The 23407-nt window shown below is 42.6% G+C and overlaps 1 pseudogene; it reads right to left on the bottom strand.

Moving 5' to 3' along the window:
* Positions 1–19916: 19916 nt before the first annotated feature.
* LOC102861147 lies at positions 19917–21375 on the bottom strand (annotated as a pseudogene).
* Between the last annotated feature and the right edge of the window lie 2032 nt (positions 21376–23407).

Genomic DNA, 23407 nt, shown 5'->3' with positions numbered 1-23407 from the left:
TATGCAGAGGACACAACCTTGTTAGCTCAAAGTGAAGATACCTTGACACAGTAATTGAGGAATATAATCTTCAGTATTGATTACATCTCAACACCAAATAAATAGAAATCCTCACTACTGGACCAATAATTTAATGATAAACAGAAAAAAGATTGAAATTGTCGATGAACGGTGCAACCATTCTGGAAGGCAGTTTGGCACTTCCTCAAAAAGCGGAACATAGAAATTCCATATGACCCAGCTATTCCACTACTTGGAATATACCCTGAGAATATGAGAACTGAAGCACGAACTGAGATTTGTACAGCAATGTCCATAGTAACATTATTCACCATCGCAAGAACATGGAAACAGCCCAAATGTCCAACCACAAATGAATGGGTTGAGAAATGATGGTACATTCACACTATGCAGCACACAGGAGCAATAATTTTGTAAATTATAATGTAACTTGGGAGGGACTGGAGAGCATTATGCTATGCTGAGTGAAATAACTCAGTATCACAAGGATAAATTTTGTATAAGACCATTGCTGTAGAATGAGTATAAGGCCCACGAGGTGGGGAGAGAGGCTGGAAGCAGAGGGATGTGAATGTGCAGGAGGAAGGAACAGGGGATTAATCATTGGGTTGTACAATTAATGGGCTGGTGGGTGAGGGAAATTGAAAGAATTTGTTTGAATTTATATTAGAATTTTGTAAATAAAATAATAAAAAATGAGTAAAAATAGCTATCAAGAAAAAAAAAGAAATTGTCAATGATTTTATATCACATGGATCAACATCCGGCACCCATTGTAGCAACAGTCAAGAAATCAAACAAATAGAATGAAGCAGTTCTGCTGTCAAGGACCTCGACAAAGTGCTAAAGATCAAGGATATCAGTTTGAAAACTAGAATGCACCTGATTCAAGTATTTTCAATTACTTCACATGCATGTGAAAATTGAACAATGAATAAGGAATGCCAAAGATGAATTGATGTTTTTGAATTGTGGTGTTGACAAAGACTATTGAATGCATCATGGACTTCAAAAAGAATTCATTGTTGTTGAGTTGGAAATGACTCATAGCTGACCCTCTAGGGGGTTTTCAGAGGTTACAAATCACACAGGAAGAGACTGCCCCTCTTTCTTCCTTGAGAGAGCAGTGTAGATTCAAGCTTCCTGTCTTTGGCCTGACAGCATAACTGCTTATTCACTTCCAAATCTTGTGGCCCAATAGGGTTAGAAGTTACGCTACCAATCCAAATGTTGTTGTGTACCACTGAGTTGGCATTGATACACATTGCCCCGGGAAATCTACAGTTAGGGATCTCTCCTAATTACTGAGGAGTAATGATGCCAGTTTGAGGAATAAGTTGCGTCTGATTCAGGCCATAGTGTTTCTGATTACTTGTTATTTATGTGAGACCTGGGAAATGAATAAAAATGACAGGAAAAAAAGAATTGATGCCCTTGAGCTGGGTGTTGGTGAACATTACTGGACATCCCATGGACAGCGAAGAGAACAAACAGATATGTTTTGGAGATGGTGTAGTCAGAGTGTTCTTTGGAGGCCAGATTGATGAGATTTTGCCTCACATACTTTGGACATCTTGATAGGAGGTGCTATTCCTTGCAGAAGGACATGATGCTGGGAAGAGTGGAGGGTAGGTGAAGGAGAGGAAGACCCTCAACCAGGTGGATTGACATGGTGACTACTGCAGTGGGCTCCTGTGTGTCAGAAAGTGTGAGGATGGCACAGGCTAGAACAGCACCTAACTATAACATCCACCATTGAGTTGGTACTGACTGACCCTTAGCTAACCCAAGTTTCAGAGACAATGAGTTCAGAGGAGAATTCCATTGGCAGAGCAATTCTTTCCCACTAAACTCTGATAGCCTAGTGGTAAGAATCTCTGCACTGCAACTCCAGAGGTGTGCAGTTTGAACCCACCAGCTTCTCCTTGGGAGAAGGATGGGAAGCCTGTGTGATTTACTGCCTCTGAAAACCCACTGGCCGGTCAAGTATGAGTCGCTTCAGACTCAATGGCACACAACAACAACAACAACAACAAGCCATCAAAATTCCCCAAATCTAAACGTAAATGTTTCAAATTTATCTACTGCTTCTTGGAAGAAAGATGAACAATCTCCTCCTATGCTTTTCACAGCCTCTAAAAACCTGCAGGAGATGCAGCTCTGGTTAGATTCCTACTTGATGGCACACAACAATGAAATGTAGCAAGAAGGGTCACCCTTCCTAGTAATGCTATCTAGAGGCAGGATAGTTAAAACCAGAAAGATGGTAACATTGCAAAAGGAAAACGATGTAATAAAGCTTTCAGGCAACACAAAGTCAATAAGGCCTATGTGAAACAAAGAGAACAATTTTAAAAGTAATTAATATGGAACATAAAACAAAGCTCTAATAACTTTCACATCCCCGGGGGCTATTATCAATCCTCAAACTTTAAGGGTATACAATAAGATAGCTAATATGATTAAAAACCATATATAAAGCCCAAGTATTTTACCTCTGCTAATGCTGGTGAAGCTCTCCTTGCCAGAAGGAAGGAGCATGGTGGTGTGAGCGCAGGAATCATGGCAAGCTTTTGGAGTTGACTGCTTTTCTGGGCACGTGTTTGATGTGCAGGTTTGCTCTGTCCCCAGAGTGAGGCTAGCGAGCCTGGGCCAAGTGTTTGAACCAGGGGGCTGCCTTAAACCCAAAGGTTCAAATTGTCTTACTGTCAAACATTCTTCTAGGTGGTATAGCACTGGTCTGTGCATTGATGTACAGAGGTAACTCGTGGTTGCTGTGATGCTGAAGACGGTGACAGTGATGTGCCAGTCGTGGTCATGGGTACCCATGGTGGACAGTGCCGGCTGGAGCTTCCCGACTAAATCAAGCTTGGAAGCAGGAGAGGCATCCACTTCCGAAATGGCTTGCCTCCGGAAACTCTACGTACAAACAGTGATCAGGCTGTTCATTCATAGTGTCGCTATGAGTTGTCTACAACTCGACGGCATCAAACAACAACAACAACAACAACAACAGTGCTGGTGGGAGGGAGCTTTGGTGGCCTAGTGGTAAGTAGCTGCTCTGCACTCTCAAAGGCACATGGTTTGAATGTGCATAGGAAGTTGTGCTGTTCAACCTAAAGGTGATGCCTCTGTCGTAGTTCAAACCCATTAGCTGCTCTGTGGGAGAAAGATAGGGAATCTCCTACCAGACAATTTATAGCCTCTGAAAACCCAGTAGAGTGTCAGTTATGAGTCAGTTCCAACTCTATGGTAATAAATTAGTGAGTGAGAGAGGGATGGGATCGTGGGACAAACTGTTTGTCTCTTGCCCAGTCATCTGCTTCTGGCAGTTGGAGCAGGAAACTGAGTTTAAGCTTGTCACTGAGCTGGATAGCCCACTCAGGAGCTTCAGTCTTTAACAGGGAAAGGTGAACCTGAGTCTTAGCTCGCTCCAGTTAAGCTGCACACCAGTTTGGATTATTTCAGCTGATATGTGTCTGACATCTGGACAATGAAGGAGGATGAAAAAAGAGAAATCAATGTCTTTGAACTGTAATATGGGAGCAGAATATTACTATCCTATGGACTATTGAAAGGACAAACAGGTATGTCTTGGAAAATGTGCAGCCAGAGTGCTTCTGGGAGGAAGGAAGGTGAAGCTTTATCTCACATACTTTGGACATGTTGCTGGGAGAGGTTATTACTCGGAGAGGGCTATTGTGCTTGGAAAGGTGGAGGGTCAGTGAAAGAGAGGAAGACCTACAGTGAGATGGATTGACACAGTGACTGCAGCAATGGGCTCAAGTTGGTCAGATTGTGAGGATGACACAGGACAGGTCAAGGTTCAGATCTGTTGTTTATTGGGTTGCTATGAGTCGTTACCCAACAACAGCAACAACATCTTTCTTATATACATGGTTTCTTGGAACAATGTTATTGTTGTGTACCGTAGAGTCGGAACCAACATGTAGCTGACCCTCCAGCAGGTTTTCAGAGGCAGTTAATTGCATGGGAGGAGATAGCCCAGCCTTCTCCCGCAGAGCAGCTGGTGGTCTTCACGATTGCAGCACATCAAATCAATTTTAAATTTTGGTTTTATGTCCTTGAAGTTCCTTCAGCTTTTAAGAACAGTCTTTCGAATGGGGAATCCTCACAGCAGAGTGAGAGTTTGATGAGAAGCAAAATCAAAAGCAAAAGGTACTCTGAAGGCTTGGTGGATGAGGAGTTGTGCTTCTAATCCAAAGGCAAGTGGTTCAAACCACCTAGCTGCTCCATGAGAGAAAGATGGTCAGTTCCATCCCGTGTGATGTACAGTCTCTGAAAACTGGAGGGAGGATCAGCTAAGAGCCTATTCTGACTTGATGGCAATGAGTGAGTGTTAGTCATATGCTGTCAGATGCCATAGAGTTGAGTATTACTTCCAGTAACCCTATGGACAACTGATCTGAAGCCAGCCCTATCCTGAGCCAGTCTCACTGGCTCCAAAACACCTAATCTCATTGTCCCAGTTACCACATAAATCCATCTCATCCATGGCCTTCCTATCCCGTGCTGTCCTTCCACCTTTCCCAGCATGATGTCCTTCTCCAAGACTGGTCCCTCTGGAACATGTACCCAAAGCATGTGAAACGGGGCTCCAACATCCTTGCCTCCAAGGAGAAACTTGGTTTTATGTCACTAAGTTTATTAGCAAAAAGCTTCTAGTTGGAGAGTTATATAATTGAAACTTAAATATTATCTATTACACCGACAGGAAGCTGACTCAGAACAATCTCATAGTTCTTTTTAATGACTCTATTATTAGAAATAAAAGGAGGGGAAATGTAAAAAATTAAAGTTAAAGAAAACCCACCAAAATAATTCATTGCCATTGTGTCTGAACCTGCTCATAGCTGACCCTCCATCAGGTTTTCAGGGGTGAAAAATCTCATAGGAGCAGTTTGCATGTCTTTCCTCCTCAGGGCTGATGGTGGATTTGACTTGGCATAGAGATTAGCAGTATGACTCTCTACAGACAGAGTAAGCCACCAGGGTTCCCTATTTTGGTTAAACATTTCAGCAAATAAAAAACTAACCTGCAGAAATCGTGAGCAGTAATCTATGGTGCATCTATTGGTCTTTCTCCATCCTGGACAAAGAAGAAGGAAAAGAAGCAAAGAAGAACTGCAAGGCTTAGTCCTTAGGACTAATGGTCCAGACAAACTAACTTCCACAGCCCAGAGACCAGAAGAACAGAACGGGGCAGAACCTGGCTGTCACTGTTGACTTTTGCTCCAAAGTGTCCATTGACTCTCTAGAATCCCTCGGCAATCACTGGCACTGTCTACCGTATGGAAACACCACTGGCTAGCACTGGAGCACTTGAGAGAGGTCCAACCTGATCTTGACAGGACAGATTCCTTACTAAACCATCCACAAGTGTTTCCTTAACACCCAACAACCTATGCTTTCCTCTAGCTCACCAATATAGAGATAGTCCTTACTCTCTTTCTAGCTCTCTTTCTCAGAACTCTCATTGCTGTTAGTTGACATTAACTCATACCTGACCCTCCAGAGGGTTTTCAGAACTTGTAAATAGCACAGAAGGAGGCTACACATCTTTTTTCTGCATACGACATTGCCCTTCTTTCTCCTGCATTTGAGCCATTAGAGAGGGATCCCCCTTGGGGAGCAGTGCGACTCCCTACAGACCACACCACCAGACCTCCCTTACTAGAGTTCAGCAAGTGCAAATGAGCAGATGGTGTTCGAGGATATCTGAAAAATTCTCAGACACAGAATCACAAAACCAGGATGTCTGTCTTGCAGAATCACTTCTCATTTATGCTCTGCTGATTATACATATTTGGTTATATTTGGTGGTCTGTTTCTGCCAGACATATAAGAGATCTTAAGCTTGACCCAATTTTTTTCTTTGATGATCCAGTTTTAGGTTTTATACTTATATCCTCCAGCTAGTTTTACTATATGGTGTGAGGTACAGATTGTTTCCATTTTCTACATAGCCAATTTTACCATTTGTTAAAAAGACTGTCTTTGCCTCACATAATAGATTTTCTCTTTTTGTCAAACATCAGCTGTTGATAGGTGCATGGATTTACTTTGGAATTCTCAGTTCTGTTTCATTGGCCCATGTATTTTTCTATATACCAACACTAAGCTGTTTTGATCACCTTGTTTGTGTAGATTGTGTAGTCGATTTTGAGATCAGGAAGTGGAAGGCATCTTACTTTGTTTTCTTCTTCAAAGTAGTGCTTTGCTTATCCAGGGTCTCTTACCTTTAATTAATTCCTAATTAATTTTACCACCTTTAAAAAAATGCTGATAGGGTCTTAATTGAGATTACATTGTATCTACATATCACTTTTGGTAGTAGTAACATTTTCACAATGTTTAGTCTTCCTATCCATGAGCATGATATATTTTTCCATCCCTATAGGTCTCTTTTGGTTTCTTGCAGTGGTGTTTTGTATGCATTTTTGTATCTCTGGTTAGACTGATTCCTGAATGTTTCACCTTTCTGTGGCTATTGTATATGGTATTGTTTGTCTTATTTCCTTTTCAGAGTCTCATTGTTCTTGTGATGGAACTGGATATATTTTTCTGTGTTGATCTTTTACCCAGTCTTTTTGTTTAATCAGTCAGTTAGAACCAGTAATTTTCTTACTGTCTTCAGTATTATATTATCTGTAAATAGGGATAGTTTTACTTCATCTTTGCCAATTTGGATGTATTATATTTATTTTCTTATTTAATTATTCTGAGTAGGGAGCTCTGGTGGCTTAGTGGTTAGGAACTGCACTGCCAACACAAAAGTATATGGTTTGAACCACCAGCCACTCTTCAGGAAGAAGATGGGCAAGCTTCTCCTGTGCAATTCAATGCCTCTTAAAACTCTTTGGAGTGCCTTATGCATCTGAAAGCTACGCATCGGAAAGGGGGACAAGGAATAAAAATGACAGAAGAAGAATTGATGTCTTTGAGTTGTGGTGCTGGAGAATAGTATTGAACGTACCTTGTACTGCCAAGAGAACTAATAGGTCTGTACTGAGAGGGTGAAACTAGCTGACTCATCGGAGGCAAGGATTTTGAAGCTCTGTCTCACATAGTTTGGCCATGTTGCCAGGAGGGACAAGTCCTTGGAGAAGAATATCATGCTTAGAAAAGTAGATGGACAGCACAGGAGAGGAAGACCCTGGCTGAGATGGATTGATTCAGTGACTATGGCAATGGGGTCAAGTGTGCCAGAAATGGTGAGGTTGGTTCAGGATAGGGCAGGGTTCAGAGCCATTGCTTATAAGGTTGCTACGGGTTGTAGTTGACTCAACAGCACATAACAACAACAAAATCCACCGGAGGGTCGTCAATTTTGTTTTGACTGGATGGTACACCACCACCTCAACAATAACATCACTCTGAGTAGGACTCTGAGGCTGTTAATCTTAATGGGAGAAGATTACCTCATCTTTCTTGTATTCAGCAGCTAGGAGATTTGTAGTGCCAATCTTTTTTAAAAAAAATTGGAATTAATTTTTATTACTTTGTTACTTCAAGAAACATATTCACAATGTATAAGAGTTCATTTCTCACCACATCCTCTCCAACGTTTGTTACTTGCTGCCCTGTTAAACTTTGCCACTGTTACTGCAGTGAGATGGTAACTCAGTGTGGTTTTGGTTTGCATCTCTCTTATTGCCAGTGATTTGGAGCATTTCCTCATGTGTCTGTTCACCATTCGAATACCTTAATCTGTGAAAATTCTTTTGCCCATGACTTTTGCTCGTTTTGTAATTGGGTTGTCAGTCTTTTTCTTTCAGAGGCCCAGGAGTATGCTGTAAAAATTTGTTATAAGACTCTTGTCTGAGAAAGTATTAGCAAATGTTTGTTCCCAGTCTGGAGGTTTTCTTTTCATCCTACTGGAAAAAGTTTTTGATGCACACATGGATTTACTCTTTAGAAGGTCCCAAGTATTAATGTTGTCCTCTTTAGATTGTGCATTTCTGGTTGCATTTTGCACTGCCAATCTTTAGTTTAGCAACCATCTATTATGATGATAATGCATCATCAAGTCTTTTACAAACTCTTAATGTTGTAAAAATATTTCATTTCTTTACCAGCCTGGGTACTGTTATGTGAAAACTTTTTGCTAAAGCGCTTTACAGCATGAGAGCTAGGGAACACTTAGTAGGGAAGGCAGCTAGGTGCTCACCAAGGGTTGCCAACTAAACAAAAGGTTGAAAGTTCAAGACTACTCAGAATTAGGGGAGCTCTGGTGGCCTAGTGGCAAGAATCTGCACTGCAATCCCAGAGAAATGTGGTTCAAATCCACCAGATGTTCTGCCAGAGAAGGAGGGGCCATCTCCTGTACCAGATCCAATTTGACGGTACACACACAGAGAAAATAATAAAATAAAAATTAAAAAAAAAAGACTACTCAGAATTGCCTCAGAACAAATGCTTACAATTTATTTCCAAAAATGATTGCTGTTGGTTGTCACAGAGTCATCTCTCCTCCTGGTAACCTTACCAAGAACAGAAAGATGTGGTCTGCACCATTTTCACAATCATGCTGCAGCTACTTTCTCTGTGAGAGTGTCCTTCATTTTTTTTTACCCTTTACTATCCAACGACTGATCACTTTTGATATTACATTTATTTACCTGTTTGTTGGATTCCTCCACCACAAAGTGTTACTTCCCCCCCCCATTTCATTACTGTGCTGTTTGGAAGACAATCAGCTGAATTGAAGGGGTTATGAATAACCCCCTTGAGGGAGGAGTGTGTCAAAATTATATGAGATTATCTGAGCATTGCCTATGTGCAATAATAATCTATTCTGTCCCATTTATTTATCAGCTCAATAATTGATCTATGTCCATATGGACTCACAGATAATTTATTTTATGCTTGGTAGCCTGATTGAATATTGTAGTCTTCACTGTGTTGACTACATCGCTCTACCTTGTAACTTTTGGGAGCTCTTTCTGTTGGTGCATCTCTTTCTTTGATAAATATACATATTAAATTTTAAGACTTTGTCTTGATGCTACATGAACTCCAAGTTCCTCTCATATGTTACTCGCTCTATTCCTAGAATCAGCCCTTTCTGACTGCCTCCTTTACATTAAGAAGAAGGAGCTCTGGTGGCCTAGTGGTAAGGAGTTGTGCTATTAACCCAAAGGCACACAGTTTGGATCCACCACCTGCTCCATGAGAGAAACAAGGAAAATCTCTCCCCATTTCAGAGATTTACAGTCTCTGAAACCTTCTGGAGAGTCAGCGGAGTAGCCTGTGGCTCAATAGCAAATAATTACCACCGCTTCTAAATCACTCTCCAGTGCTCTTTCCTTCCTCGTCTGTCCTTCCCACTCTCCCTGCGCCCCTCTTCCTCGACTGTCCTTACTTACCTTAGCTCCTTCTCTCCTTCCCATCTCATCCCTCTTTCTCTACCTTCCTCTCTTTTATCGCCTTTCCCTTCCTCCCTCCCTCCCTCCCTCCCTCCCTTCCTTCCTTCCTTCCTTCCTTCCTTCCTTCCTTCTTTTTCTCCGTCCTTCTTTCCCTCCTCTAAAGAACCCTTATGGTCTTTTCTAGTTTTCAGTTAGTGCTTCAAGTCTTCTTCACTTTCTCCAAAAAAAAAAGTCTTCAATATGTATTACATCTCAATAGCAATAAAACAAAGATCCTCACCACTGGACCAACAGGCAACATCATGATGTTGTTTTTTTTGTTATGTGCCGTCAAGTTGCTTGGGACTCAGTGACCCTATGTACAAAAGCCCTAAATGCTGCTCTATCCTGTGCCAGCCCTGCCATCTCTGACACACTCACTCCCACCACCTCAATCACAGAATCAATCCATCTCATCCAGGGTCTTCCTCTCCCGCGCTGTCCCTCCACTCTCCCAAACATGACGTCCCTCTCAAATGTGCCCAAACATCAAAATTGCCAACAATTTCATTTTACTTAGATCTGCAATCAGCACCTATGATAGCAGCGGTCAAGAAATCAAAAGATGGGGTTGCACTGAAAACACTGTCTGTGAAGAACCTCTCCAAAGTGCCAAAGAGCAAGGCTTTTCAGCGTAAGGGCTAAGGTGTACTTGATCCAAGTCATAGTTTTGTTGCTTTGTGTGCATCTGAGAGTTGAACAATTACTAAAGAAGACTGAAAAATTGATACCTGTGAATTAAGGTGTTGGTGAGGAGTGTTGAATACACTACGGACTTCTAAAACTTAAAAATCTGTCTGGGAAGAATTATAAGCAGGATACTTTTTAGAGGTAAGAATGGTGAAAATTCATGTCACATACTTGGGGCATATTGTCGAGAGGAGGGACAGTCCTTGAGAAAAAACATTCTGCTGGGAAAGGTAGAGGTTTAAGGAAAGAAAAGACAGCCCTCAGTGAGAGGTATTGATACAGTGATTACAACAGTGGGCTTGAGAGTGGAAGAGACTGGGAGGACAGGGCACTGATCTGCTAGCCATAGGCTTGCTGAGTCATGGTCGACCAACAGTTAACACCTAACAACCAACAATAGCAAAAATCTTCTGACAGTGCAATGGTAGTGTACGAGGCTGTGGCTCCCTGACAATTTTTTTTTTCGCTTATTAGGAATTTTTTAGCTTTAGTTGCAACATTTTTGAAGTCTTGACATGAGTCTGATCCAATGATATAAGCATCTGTCTTTTTTGTCATCCATCAGCATGGCCAATTTCACTCTGTGATGCTGGATGGTTTACTGGTCTGGACCATCTGTATCCGTCTGTTTTACTGAAATGATGTAGCTTTTAACTCCACGTTACTCTAGTATATCTATAATTTTTGTTGGATTTCATGCCCAACTTCACTGGAAACCCAGGTGTTCCCAGCAAGCTCGGAGGAGCTGACTGTCGCTCTCATGGTTCGCCCGATAAGTTGCATTGTCACTGTGTTCCAGAACATGGGGACTGGCAAAAATGGAAACCTACCCTGGCCCTCACTCAGGAATGAATTCAAGTACTTCCAGAGAATGACCATGACCACAACCTCCTCAGCAGAAGGGAAACGGGATGTGGTGATTATGGGTAGGAAGACTTGATTCTCCATGCCTGAGAAGAATTGCTGTTGTTGATTGCTGTCGAGTCGAGCACGACTCATAGTGAGTCCTAAAGCTTTTCTATTAGTAACATCATTTCTCCAAGTTCGTAGTGTTTCCAGATGCTTCTGGTGTAGGAAGTAGATGCCACTCCTGCTTCCAAACCTGTCTTAAACTGGGAGCTCCGCCAAACACTACCATGGGCAGCCATTATGGCCATTATGACATTTGACTCCCCAATGGCACGAGGTTCAGCATCACAGCAAACCCAGATTACCTCAGTGCAGCAAGTTGACAGATGAGTGCTGTACAACTTAGAAGAATGTGCCTCCAAAATAAAATAACACTAGATCCTAAAAATATGGAATGCTTCGCAAATTTGTGTGTCCTGAGAAGAATAGACTTTTGGAAGATAGGATTAATGTAGTCCTCAGTAGAGAATTCAAGGACCACCCCCCCTACCCTCACCCCAAAGAGCTCGTTTTATTATCCGGATGAAGCCTTAAAACTTACTGAACAACCAGAAGTAGGAAATAAGGTGGACATGGTTTGGATAGTAGGAGGCAGTTCAGTTTATGAAGAAGCCATGAATAAACCAGCCCCTCTTAGACTGTTTGTGACAAGGATAATGCAGGAATCTGAAAGTGACATGTTCCCTCCTGAAATTGATTTACAGAATTACAGACTTCTTCCCAGTGTACCCAGGTGTTCCTCCTGATATTCAGGGAAAAAAAGGCATTAAGTATAAATTTGAAGTATATGATAAAAAGAATTAATATAAAGACATTTTCTGATTTATTTTTGGTTATTCTCTTCAAAAAATATGTATTAACAATAGGGAAAAAAAGACTTTGTTGACTTTAAATCTATGAGTAATTGTTTCTAAGCAGTGTTTTTCTGGTTGTATTTTCCTCCATAAACCTTAAATAGACTTAAATCACTCTATTTAAGTGTGGGAAAATTTCTTGTTATCATTTCGTAAGTGCCTCTTCCTCAGGGCTCTGGATTAGGCTGTACCTGGGGTAGCATACTTGCCAAGAAACCAAAAAATGAAAGAGATTCCCCTGCTAGCATGAGTTGAAATTAGGGTCCATAGAGATAGAAGCTAAACCAATTAAACCAAATGGTGGAAATGCATTATAAACAGAAGGACCACAACTCATATTTTAAAAGAAAATAGAATCAAAGCCAGGACTGTGGATTATTCTGAGTATATAACACATCTGGTAAAAATTCTTTTCACTGAGTTTATCAGTGATTTGAGAATTCTTGTTCAGTTGGGACAATAAAGAGACAGGTAGGAGACTTAGGGCTATTGGATAGTTAAAAGAGAAAACAAGGTCTGAGACCTTTAAAAAGTGCATTTCTATTCTTCTGTGAAATCCCATGAGCTGTCTTAAGGATAGAACAGAAATAGACTGCTCTTTCAAAAAATAAAAGATATCTAAAAGTAAGCATAATTACTTAAATTAAAATGTCAAAGCAGTGAAGAATTAAGGACAGATATTCCTAGGAACCAAGATTACAAAATTAGAAAGTAAATGTCACAAAATTTAAAAATCAAGATTGGAAATTTTTTTTACTCATTATTTGGCAAAGATTAACTATTATGATATCCAAAGAATTAGCATTTTCTGTACTTTAAATTGTTATACATCTTAAAGTATAAATTAGCAATATCAATTTAAAATTCACAATGTTCTAGACTAGAACATGGAAATTCATTCTGAGCAAAGACATGAGCTTCACTATTTATTGCAATTTATAAAAAATTGCGATTTTGGTGAAGGTTTACAGAAAGCTTGGGTTTTCATTCATTCTTCAGTATATGTTTTCTTTCCCTCTCCCCCCCCCTTCATCCCATAATGCACATCTTATTCTTGATTGTTAATGGTCATACCTATTACGTCTACTCATCCATTCCGTCCATGTAATCTTCTCTTCACCTAATCCAGTGCAATAATGTTCATGATCTACCCACTCTTTTCCTCTTCTCCCTCCCACTCTCAGCATTTTTTCAAAACTTGAAAATTGCCTAAATGCTGATCAGTAAAAACCCGACCTTATGCAATTTTATATTCTGAAAGTTACAGAGATTGAAGTACTGACAGAAAATGACAGAGGTTGCAAAGTGAAAGAAGCAAATTGTGTACCATACTGAGGAATTTTTACAAATAAATTTTTAATGAATATGTATAGAAAAAATAAGTTTTGTTTTCCTGATGTTGAGATGTTGATATTATACATTGTTGTTGTTGTTGTTGTTATGTGCCGTTGAGTCGTTTGCGACTCATAGTGACCCTATGTACAACAGCCCTAAACCGTGCTCTATCCTGTGCCAATCTCATTGCCTCTGACACACCCATCCCTAGTGCCCCAGTCACTGAATCAATCCACCTCATAGAGGGTCTTCCCCTCCTGCGCTGTCCCTCCACTCTACCCAGCATGATGTCCCTCTCCAAAGACCTGTCTCTCCTTACAACATGTCCAAAATATGTCAGACGAAGCCCCAGAATCCTTGCCTCCAAGGAGCAGCCTGGTTTAATCCTCTCTACGATGAATCTGTTTGTTTTCTTGGCAGACCATGGTACATTCAATACTCTTCTCCAGCACCACAGCTCAAAGGCGTCAATTCTCCTTCTATCCTCCCTAGTCATTGTCCAACTCTCTGATGCACAACAAGTGATTGCAAAAACCATGGCCTGTATCAGGCGGACCTTAGTCTCCAGAGAGACACTGTTGCTCTTGAGTATTTTGGAGAGGTCCCTAACCGCAGACTTTCCCATCGCAATACGTTTTTTTATTTCCTGGCTACTGGTGCCAAGTGTGTTGACCGTGGAGCCGAGCAAACTGAAGCTGTGAACAATCTCAATCTCTTCGCCATCCATCATGATGCTACCGATTGGTCCAGTGGTGAGAATTTTTGTCTTCTTGATATTTAGCCTCAGTCCATATTGAAGGCTGCATCCTTGACCCTCTGCAGTAAGTGCATGAGGTCCTCCTCAGTTTCAGCCAGCAAGGTTGTGTCATCTGCATAACGCAGATTGTTGATAGATCGTCCACCAATCCTAACGCTATGCTTCTCCTCATAGAGCCCAGCTTCTCGGATAATCTGCTCTGCATACAGGTTGAAAAGGTATGGAGACAGGACACATCCCTGGCGTACACCCTTCCCAATTTTGAACCATGCAGTGTTGCCCTGCTCTGTTCTGACGACTGCCTCTTGGTCCAAGTATAGGTTTCACATTAGCACGATTAAATGTTCTGGGATTCCCATTCTTCTCAGAGTCAGCCACAGTTTGTTATGATCCATGCAGTCAAATGCCTTTTGCATAATCAATGAAACACAGGTAGACATTCTTCTGGTATTCTCTGCTTTCAGCTAAGATCCATCTAACATCAGCTACAATATCCCTAGTAGCACGACCCCTTCTAAACCCAGCCTGGACTTCTGGCAGTTCTAGTTCCAGTATATTTCTGCTCCCTGGAGACAAGGATTTGGGGTATGTGTCCAGGAGGAACCAGTCTTTGGAGAAGAACATAAAGCTTGTAAGGGTGGAGGGACAGGGACAATGCAGGACAGGATGAGAAGGACGGACTGATACAGTAACTGGAGAAATGGGATTAGGTGTGTCAGAGATGATGAGATTGGCTCATTATAAAGCAGGGTACAGAGGTGTTGTACGAGTCACTATGAGTCACAGGTGACTTGACAGCGCATAACAACAACAACAACAAGAACGACCACGCCAACAAATTTATATTATACAAATTTCCAGCTTGGTGGTGCTGGGATTAGAATTATTATGCATTCAAACTTTACCCATGAGGAGGTGGAGACTAATATTAATTGAGTGGTTCCCTTTTGCATGAAACTTGCCTCATGTCATCAATGGAATCCCGACAGCCCTCTGGCTGGTAAGGACCAAGAGCATGCCCAGTTTTCAGGTGAGGGCACTTGTGATGATGGCAGGGCAAAGTCAAAGCTCAAAGTCATACAGTGTCAGAATTAGAACTCATGCACACGGATTCAGTTAGCCTCCCCTCTCCTGACTCCTCTGAGCCCTTCATAGATTTTTTTTGTCACTCCATCCGCCACATCCTGCAGAGAAGGTGCAGAAGCGCAGCCAACAGCAGCACTGGTACGTCTTTCCGGAACATTTGAAAAGGATGTAAACACTCCATCTTGCTTTCAGTAATTTGCAAGCAGCAAAGCAAGATACCTGAGTTTTATCAAGAAAGCCAGGATTCTGGTGCCTGTCCTGCAGCCAGGGAGGAATCATTTATTCTTCTCTGAGTGAACTGCTGTGTTTCTTGGCCAGGAAGAAGCCACATCTTGCTTGTGGCATGCACAGCAGAGCTGACATGGGAGGGTGTGGGTTGGCCTCAGGGTCTCAGTGATTTGGAATAAGGATGACAGAAACAAATGAGACTTAGAAATCTCAAAACTCCCCTGACTGTGGGGTGGAGACTGTAAGGCAAGGCCTGGATATTCAAAGCACAGAAGTCAATGGAGAAATAAATCTCGTTTTGAAGCCTGGACGGAGTAGGAGAAAAGCAAGGGAGGCTGGCTGCACCACCCCCTGCTTAGTGTGGTACTTTGTTGACCTATGTGAATTTCCTTGAGCTGGAAATGCTACTTGTTCTCCAGGGAGGGAGAGTTGGAGCGAGGAAAGCCTCTGGGGTCCTGTGTTGGGATGAATGATGTCACACTAGGAAATGATGGTGCTGACGTGGGAGGGAGCAGAAACAGTGGGGGAAATAACGGAGAACACCATCTAAGTAGTAGACAGACTTCTGTCTCCAGAACAATGAGTAGACTTGTTGTTGTTGTTAGGTGTCGTCAAGTCGAGTACAACTCATAGCGACCCTATTAACAAAAGATCTGAACCCTGTTCTGTCCTGCGTCATCCTCACACTTTCTGACACTCAAGAGCCCATTGCAGCAGTCATTGTGTCAGTCCTTCTGGTAGAGGGTTTTCCTCTCCTTCGCCGAAATGTCATGTCCTTCTCCAAGGAATAGCTCCTCCTAGCAACATATACAAAGTATGTGAGGTGAAGTCTCTTCATTTTTGCCTCGAAAGAGCACTCCAGCTGCGCCCTCTCCAAGACATAGCTATTAGTTTTCTTGGCCATCCATGGGATGTTCAATGTTCTTTTCCAACACCATAACTCAAAGGCGTCAATTCCTTTTCCATCATCCTATTCATTGTGCAGGTCTTGGATGCATAGCTAGTAATCAGGAAGACTATGGCCTTAGAAGCACCTTAGTTCTCAAACTGACTTCACTACTCCTCAATAATTTGGAAAGGTCCATAACTGCCGATTTCTCCAGTGCAATGTGACTCCTTATTTCCTGACTGCTTGTAACAAGGGTGTTACTTGTAGATCCAAGCAAGATGAACCTGTTAACAGTTTCCATCTCCTCTCCATCCATCATGACACTGCCTATTGGCCCAGTGGTAAGAATCTTTGTTTTCTTTATATTGATGTACAATCCATACTGACGACTGCCTTCCTTGATCTTCTGCAACAAGTGCTTCAAGTCCTCCTCACTTTCAGCAAGTAAGGTGTGTCATCTGCATGATGCAGGTTATTGATGAGTCTCCCTCCAATTCTGATGTTGCATTCCTCTTCATAGAGTCCAGCTTCTTGGATAATTTGCTCAGCAGATAGATTGAACAGGCATAGAGATAGAATACAACCCTGATGAACTCTCTTCCCAATTCCAAACCATGCAGCGCTCCCCTGCTCCATTTGAACAACAGCCCCCTGGTCCAGGTATAGGTTCCTCATGAGCACAGTTAAGTGCTCTGGGATTCCCATTCTTCTCAATGTCAGCCACAACTTTGCATGATCCACACAGTCAAATGTCTTTGCATAGTCAATAAAGCACAAATAGACATTCTTCTGGTATTACTTACTTTCAGCCAGGATCCATCAGCAATGATGTCCCTGGTGCCATGGCCTCTTCTAAATCTTGCTTGTACTCCTGGCAATTTCCTATCTATGTACTGTCCCAGCCATTTTTGAATGATCTTCAGCATATTTTCTGAGCTTGTAATATCAATGATATTGTTCGACAATTTCCACATTCATTTGGATCTCTCTTCTTGGGAATGGGAAGAAATATGGACCTCTTCCAATCTGTTGGCCAGACACCCATCCTCAAAATTTCCTGGCAAAGACTAGTGAGTGCATCCAAGGCTGCATCTGTTAATTGAAACAAGTCAATTGGTGTCCTATCGATTCCTGGGGCCTTATTTTTTTGCCAAAGCCTTCAACATAGCTGCAGTCCAATGAGTGGACTACATGTTGGTATTCCTGGGAAGGAAGAGACTGGGGTTCTGGGATTTATTTGAGATGAGTTTTTAGTCATTTAGGAATACCTTGTAAATATTGCAGATTTGGTTCCAGATCACTGCAATTGAGTAAATATTGAAAGGAAGCAAATCATATGAATATTTTTGTTTGTTTCCAAGGGCATAAAAATCATATTTACACACTATACACCCAGAGTGCTCCTTGAAAGTATTTGACAAAGCTTCACCTCACATATTTTGACCTTCTTGCTAGGAGAGGCTATTTCTTGGAGGGGCACATCATGTTTGGAAAGATGGAAGGTTGGCGAAAGAGAAGAAAACCTTCAATTAGATGGGTTGATGCAGTGACTACAGCAAGGAACTTAGTGTGTCAGATGGTGAGGATGGTGCAGGAGAGGACAGAGTTCAGATCTGTGATTCACGGGATCCCTGGGTCATCCTCGACTCGATGGCACCTACCAACATGGCAACAACGATAGTGCAGCAGTGGAAAAATATACTACATCACACTGGGGAAAGTAGAGAGTCATCAGAAGAGAGGAAGACTTTCAACAAGCTGGACTGAGAGACACAGTAACAACAGCTTGAACATGGCAGAGATTGAGAAGATGGTGTAAGACAGGGTAAGATTTTGAGCTGCTGTTCATAGAGTCACTAGGAGTTGTCGTGGACTGGATGACACACAATAACAACAACAACAACAATCATAATGGAAGTCTTTTAAGTGTGCAATCGTATTATGAAATGAGCTTGAAATAGTGTGACGATTACTAAAACGTGACACAGAGACATGAAATGAACACATGCTGTTGGAAAAACAGCTCTGGTAGATTTGCTCAAGACAAAAGTCCCACAGATCTCCAATTTGTGAAAAAAATGCATTAGCTAAGAAGTGAGATAAAGTGAAACACCATAAAATGAGTTGTGCCTGTTGTTTATGAGACCGAAGGGCTTTGAAGGCCCTGGATGATGTTGGAACCACAGCTTTGATGATTATTTCATTCATTCATTCATTCATTCATTCATTCATTCATTCATTCATTCATCAAGGAGCCCTGCGGCACAATGGTTGAATAATTGAGCTTCAAACTAAAAGGTTGGTAGATCAAACCCATGAGTGATTCCACATGAAACAGTTGGTTTCCATAAGGAATTGTTGTTGTGTACCATCGAGTTAGAACCAACTCATAGCTGACCCTCCAGTGGGTTTTCAGAGGCAGTTAATCTCACAGGAGGAGAGTGCCCATTCTTGTCCCTCGTAACAGCTGGTGGCCTTGAACTGTGTGCCTTCAGAATTGCATTGCTGCTTCTTGCCACCAGGCCACCAGAGCTCCCTGGAAACCCTTTAGAGCAGTTCTCTGTAGAATTCTGTAGAACAAACCGTGGCTTTGAGTTAGAATCCACTTGCATGGCAGTGGGTAGGTTCATTCATTCAGCATTTAGTATAGAGTTTTGACCAAAAATCTACAAAGGTGTACCAATTGGAGCTAAACTTTTCAGTGGCTTTCTCATAAATCTCTTTTCATTAAATCTCTCTCTCATCTTCTTCCTACCTTTCCATCACCATTACTCCAGCAGCAAATCTGATGCTGGTCATTTCTCACTTACCTGTTCTGTGAAGAAGGCACAGGACAGGGCAGGGTTCAGACCTGTTCTTCATAGTGTCACTGTGAATCAAGGCAGACTCGACAGCACATCAAAACAACAACCACCTTGTAACTTAGAAAAAAGAAAAAAATACCCTCTTAATAAATCTTCCTACTAAAGCCTTGCCTGTCTCCAAGTATTCCCTCCTCCCTCACAGATGCCAAAATGATCCAGATGATATCATAATTTCCAAATCCAATGGGGGGAAAGTTTTGGGATTTTTAAAAAAAATTTATTTTATACTGGTTTATTTACAAAGTTTGTATACATTGGTTTGTACACACTGGATCTTTCCTATTTCCTTCATGCTCCCCTCATCAAATTGTGTGACGTTATGATTAATGTCTCCTCCTGACCCCCGCACCCCATCCTTACCCCTCTGCTCCCACCTCATCTTGGATCCTCAAACTTGTCCTACAATAGTGATTTTATACAGTATTTGTCCTTATGGGACTGAGTTAGTTCATTTAGCATAATGCTCTCCAGTCCCTCCCAAGTTAGGTAGTAATTTACAAAATCATTGCTTCTGTGTGCTACATAGTATTCTATCCTGTGAATGTACCATAATTTCTCAATCCATTCAATTGTAGCTAGACATCTGGGTTGTTTCCATGTTCTTGCGATGGTGAATAATGCTGCTGTGAACATTGGTGTACAAGCCTCCATTTGTGCCTCAGGTCGGAAAGTTTGCTTGTTTTTTTAGGAATTAAAATGCTTTAATTAAACAATCATGAGTGGATGATAAAGTGTAGAAACTGAAAATTTACAAACTATTTAAAACCTGGAATGCCCGACTGTTCAGAAACTACACAGATGGATCATGGGTGCTGTTGAACAACAGAAAGGGATTATGGGTGAATCTGCATTGTCCTAGCTGCTTTCCAGGCCAGCTGTCTCCGAGGAAAGCCTGACATCGATTAGATACTGAGCCAGGCTAATGCTGGCTGCAGATCCAGTGAGGGTAACCTGCCTATCAGTAGACCCTTCCACTGGCTTTGCAATTTTGATCTGTGCCCCAGACGTCTGATGGATCTCACTGATTTTGGTGCCTTGATGCCTGATTATGCAGCCAATCAAATAATTTGGAATGGTGAATTCATGAGAAGTAGTCTGAGCAAATGCATCCAAACCTGCCCTTTCACCTCTGGAGAGCTGGGTTCAATGCCACTGAATCTGATGTTGCCATGTTGTTGTTATGTGCCGTTGAGTCACTTGTGATTCATAGTGACCCTATGTACAAGAGCCCTAAATCCTGCTCTATCTTGTGCCAACCTCACTGTCTCCGGAACACTTGCTCCCACCATCCCAATCACAGAATCGATCCATCTCATAGAAGGTCTTCCTCTCCTGTGCCGTCCCTCCACTCTTCCAAATATGCTGTCCCTCTCCAAGGACTAGTCCCTCCTTGAAACATGCCCAAAATATGTCAGACGAAGCTTCAGAATCCTTGACTCCAAGGAGCAGGCCCGCTTCACCCTCTCCAGGACAAACTTGTTTTTTCTCCTAGCAGTCCATGGTATATTCAGGACTCCTCTCCAGCACCACAGCTCAAAGGCATCAATGTGTCATAGGAAAATGAGACTGTTGCATTGCCAACTGGTGCAGCTTGGTCAAATCTGGGTGTGGAATGGCACACTGTCCTTGAATGGTATAGGCCTCTGGAGGTGGTCCCTCCGGTTAAGGATTGAGGCACATGGAGGGGGCGGTGTGGGGAAAGCTTGCACTGTCACTGCTTGTCTTGACCACCTACAAAGGTGACCAGAGAACTGGATGACTTGGGCCTGTACGGGATAGTCATGCCTTTCATGATGGACTGGGAGAGAGTCTTCAACATGACCCTGCAGATCTGTTTGACACACTCAATAATGGATTGCAGAATGCCACAAACAATAGTGATAGCCCGCTCAGTTGAGTTGGGGAGCATATCCCCTGCCACCTGGGCCTGTGCCCCTGTAATCTCCCGTTTTTCTTGATCTTGCAACCACCTTCTCCAATGAGAGGGCCACACTGACCAGCAGGAACCAGCAGCCTCAGGGTTACTACTACTCAGGGCAGCTGTGCTATTGGTCAAGGAGCTGCTTATATCCTCTTCCAGTTTGTCAATGATCTTAGCAAAGGCTTTAAAGATGGCATTAGTGGGTCCAGCCAAAGTGCTAATTCTCTCAGGACAAGTCCCTTCTGAGATGTTGGTAAATGCACCACTCTCTCCACATGTCGTCTTAATGGATGCTCCTTTCTTTCTGATGATACTGCCAACTTTCTCTCCATGCATAAGGAGCCGGGCGGTGAGAGTGACATTTAATCCACCTTCAATCACACCGGTGTCCATATCTAGCTGTGTTCCGGAGCTGAACTTTGAGTGGTCAAGTCTTTGGTCACAGGTGAGGGTGAAAAACAAAATTGTAGGCGGGAAGGAGAAGGGCTGGAGGGGGTTCGGGTGGAACAACAGGAGAGGGGGGCCTCGCGGGGCCAGTGGAGGTGGAAGACGGGAGGTGGAGGAGGAAGAGGGAAAGAGACCCTGGGGCGAGTGGAGGGCGGGTGGGAGAGGGCACAGACGGCGGCTTCTCTGGCTGCTACCTCTGCTGGTCTGGGCAGGTGGGGAAGTTTTAAACCCTTCCTCGTAAGTCTATCTGCTGGACACTCCTTCCTGGACATTTATTTTCTCACTTTGGACGTGTTATTTTCTTGCTCAAAATTCTTCAGGGGTTTCTACAGGAACACTCCCAACTCTTCTGTGTGCGTACCTTTGTGATCTCTGGCCTCAGCTCCTGCTAAGCCTTATTTCAGCGCCTCTTGACCTTGAACTTCCCTGCGGCCCTTGCTGTTTTCATTGGCTCTACTCCATGCTGTCTCATTGCTCTGTCCACACTGTCTCCTCTGTCTGGGATGCCTCCTCCTTCTCCCACCGCCTTTTCATCTTTCAAGTCTTCACTATTCGGTTTCCACACCACCACTGTCTACTGAATGGGAGACATTAGTACCTCGGTGTAAAATTTTACCTTTTATGAGAGAGATTCAGGTTGACTTCTGGCCAATGGCCCTCACAAGCACCACAGACCTGCTCATCAGGGCAACTTAATTGTTGCTGTGATGCTGAATAGGTTTCCATGGGACTTCTGGATTAAGGAAGACTAGGAAGAAAGGACAGGTGATGTACTTCTGAAAACCAACCAATAACCACGTTGTGGATTACAATACTCCCATCCTCAACCAATCAGAGGGATGGCACAGGACTGGGTACTGTGCATGGTGCCAGCATGACTTCAGAGTCAGTTTGGCAGCAACTAACAACAATGCTTATTGTATGTCTACCACATAAAAATCCAGAGGTCGCCTGTTTCTTTATATGATCTAATTGCTATCTGATATTAGTTTGAGGACTAAAATGCAGCTGATTCAGACTATGGTCTTTTCAATCCCTTACTATGCAGCTGAGAGTTGGACAATGAATAGGCATGACAGAGAACGAATTGACACCTTTGAACTGTGGTGTTGGAGAAGAGTGCTGAACATCCCACTGACTTCCAAAAGAACAAACAGATGTATCTTGGAGAAGATGCAGCCGGAGGGCTCTAAAGAAGAAAATATGATAAAGCTTCATCTCACATACACTGGGCATGTTGCTAGGAGACGGTATCCTTGGAGAGAGACATCATGCTTGGGAAGGTGGAGGGATGGTGAAGGAGAAGAGCCTCAACCAGGTGGATTGACACAGTGACTGCAGCAGTGGGTTTGAGTGTGTGAGAGACTGTGAAGGTGGCAGAGGATAGGACAGGGTTCAGATCAGTTGTTCATAGGGTCATTATGAGCCCTACTTGACTCAAAGACACCTAATAACAACAGCAGCACCCTAGACACTCAGTAGCCTCCAACTTGTAACAATTCAAGACATAAATAAATGTCCTGCATGCTTCGTGGCCCCGCAGAGATACATGTAACATTACTTGCTGAAATTGAGGAGGACCTGAAGTGCTTGTTGGTGCAGAAGGTCAAGGACTGTAGTCTTCAATATGGATTAAAGCTAATTAAGACGATGAAGATTCTCACCACTGGGTCAATTGGCAGCACCGAGATAGATGGAGAAGAGACCGAGGTTGTTAAGAGTTATAGCTTGCTTGGCTCCACAATCAACACTCTTGACACCCGCAGTCAGGAAATCAAAAGACAAATTGCACTGGGAAAATCTGCTGTCAGGGACTTCTTCAGAGCACAGAGAAGCAACAATGTCAGTCTAGAGAGTAAGGCGCACCTAATTCAGGCCTTAGTCTTCACAATTACTTGTTATGCATCAGAGAGCTGGACAAGGACTAAAGATGACAGAAGAAGGATGGATACCTTTGAGTTGTGGTGCTGGAGAAGAG

The sequence above is a fragment of the Elephantulus edwardii genome, unplaced genomic scaffold (genome assembly GCF_000299155.1).
Source record: "Elephantulus edwardii isolate Elephantulus edwardi_28Jun2011 unplaced genomic scaffold, EleEdw1.0 scaffold00250, whole genome shotgun sequence".
In the NCBI taxonomy this organism is placed as follows: Eukaryota; Metazoa; Chordata; class Mammalia; order Macroscelidea; family Macroscelididae; genus Elephantulus; species Elephantulus edwardii.
Note: the sequence above shows the minus strand (reverse complement) of the source record. Positions and strands in the feature narration are given on the sequence as shown.